Consider the following 2426-nt stretch of genomic DNA (forward strand, 5'->3'; position numbering starts at 1 on the left):
TATGTGTCCTTCCCAGTATTTTCTTCCTCACCCAATTATTCTCCATCCCTCCCCACTTGGTGCTCATATTCCAGTTCCCCCATCTATTCCAAACTAAATCGTTTCACTGTTCTAAAAAGAATCTACCTTTCCTTCATCATTCCCTACTATATATTTAACCTTGTGCTTGGTTATCATTGACTTAACAGCCGATTAGCACATATAAACAAATACATACCATATTTTTATTTCTGAGATACCTCAGGATTGAGTTTCCTTCACAACTGAGTGATACTCCATGGCCTAACGACACTATATATTCTTTATCTATTCTTCTGTTTAGGGACATCTATGTTTTTTCCAGTTTCTGGCTATTATGAATAGATCAACAATGAACATGGTTGATCAAGTGTCCTTGTGGTAGGATGAAATGTACTTTGGGTATATGCCCAAGTGGGATATTCCTGGGTGTTGAAGTGATTTAATCAATTACTTTGTGACTCTGTAACAAGGCATGAAGGCACATCAAAGTATAACCCTGTGAAACAAACATACAATGCCCTAGAAAACCAAAAGTAAAGAGAATATAAACAAGACCAACAATGTCTGACATGTTTTGTGAGAAAACCCCAGTATCCTTTATTACTCTACCACGGACAGTATTTTTATGGGATCCTTTAAAAACTTTTTGTATACTAGAATCTGTGCAAGTACTTGAACTTTAGTCATTCAAGCCATTGTCTTGGCAAGGTTATGAGGAAGAAATCCTCATCCTAATTCTCATCTTTTCTGTGGAAAAAGTCACTAAATAGCAGTGAATGTCCTCATGTATCTCAGCCACCTGATCTGGTCACCATTAAATTGCCATCTTTCCTACACGTTTAAAATGCCCCTCCTCTCTCTTCTCACCCTCATCTCTCCTCTTATCACTCTCATGGAATGGAACGTCTGAGCCATGAGCATCTCTGGCTCTTTGAGTTGACATGTCTTGCCTCTTGTTTCTTTTTTTTTTAATTGGGCAGTGTTTTATTTTCCAATTTTTACAATTTAATAAATACTTCTTGATGACTGCACATGGGGTAAGACTGATTGGTAGTTCAGAAAGATCACAGCGATGGTGTTTTCCTGACACTGTAGTCTTCATAGTGAGTGGAATGACTTGTATGACGTTACCGTCAAACCAGCAAGACTGCACTTATGCACCCATCATTTTCAGGATTGTTGGTAACTTGAGCACACTTTCCCCAAATCACCTTGCCTCCTTGTGTCACAAGGCCCAGCTCGCTCACATTCACTTCAATGACTGTCCCTGTGGTGATCACACCCAGTGTTGTATATAATGGGGTGAGGGATTCTTTTTCACACTGAGTACAGGCAGGCAAAAGGTAGCTTTCAGCTCAGGGTGTGTGACATGGGCTTTTTTGAAATGTAAATCCATTGGCCTAATGAACCTTTCATATTTAGGTGGTTTTCTTGTAAAACCATCACCAATAAAGCAGACTTTTGTAACCATTCTTTTCCATGCCTTTGTTTTTCTTTTTCCTGTTCGAATAACTTTCAATACTTCTGTTTCTCCTTGGGCACGATCTTTGGGTAGAGGGACCTCCCATTTTCCTGCCTTTTCTTTCTGCTTCCGCTTAATCATGTTGGAAAGTACTTTTGCTCTTGACTGCCCCTCTCTGTCCAGCAGGTAGGCAAGGACAGCTCCCTGTGGAGTCTTCTCATCATCTTTCTGCTTGGTGTTTCTCTTTTCATGCAGCTTAATGGTCTTTTTCATTTGTATTTTCTCAGCATGGTGCTGTTTATGGTAGAGCTTAGCCCTCACGCCAATATTTTTTTTGCTTTCTTTGAACGTTCATAGGCCTCCCAAACTTCTTTCTTTCTCTTTTTCTCATGGTAGTCCAAATGATATCCTTATCGTTTGCGGTGCAATTCAATATATTCATTTTGTGGCATGATGACAGCCGCGGAGCTTCAAAAAGTTCCAGAAACTTCTTAATTCCTGGGTATCACTGGCCCATGAGCCTGCTTCACTCAGGCTGAAACAGGAAAGGGTTTGCCTCTTGTTTCTTACCTGTTACTTCTATCATTGACGGTCATAACACATCAACATTTATTTTGCTTTGTGGAATGAATCATTACCCTCTGTCTTTTTTCATTTTCCCTTTGTTTATACTGAAGTGTAAATTTGGACTCTAGAACAGATTGTACAATTATCCTTTATATATATATACCTAATTATATCTTAGTAAATGTTGGTGTGTGTTCAATAGACATGCAATAAAGCAAAAAATAAATTCAAAAATTCAACAGTATTTTCCATAAAACTTATAAAACTGTGATAAATAGCAACTAATCAAGACAGCTAACCCAGCCTAGGAGCTTCTGGAAAAATGTCTTTGAAATTCTTGAAGGAAGATTGGGTGCAGGGGTACTGAGATCTGTAC

General features: G+C 38.7%; 1 pseudogene; it reads right to left on the reverse strand.

Annotated features, from left to right (window-relative positions):
* Nucleotides 1-1154: 1154 nt before the first annotated feature.
* On the reverse strand, nucleotides 1155-1935 carry LOC116883864 (annotated as a pseudogene).
* Nucleotides 1936-2426: the final 491 nt, after the last annotated feature.

This window comes from Rattus rattus, chromosome 14, assembly GCF_011064425.1.
Source record: "Rattus rattus isolate New Zealand chromosome 14, Rrattus_CSIRO_v1, whole genome shotgun sequence".
Classification (NCBI taxonomy): domain Eukaryota; kingdom Metazoa; phylum Chordata; class Mammalia; order Rodentia; family Muridae; genus Rattus; species Rattus rattus.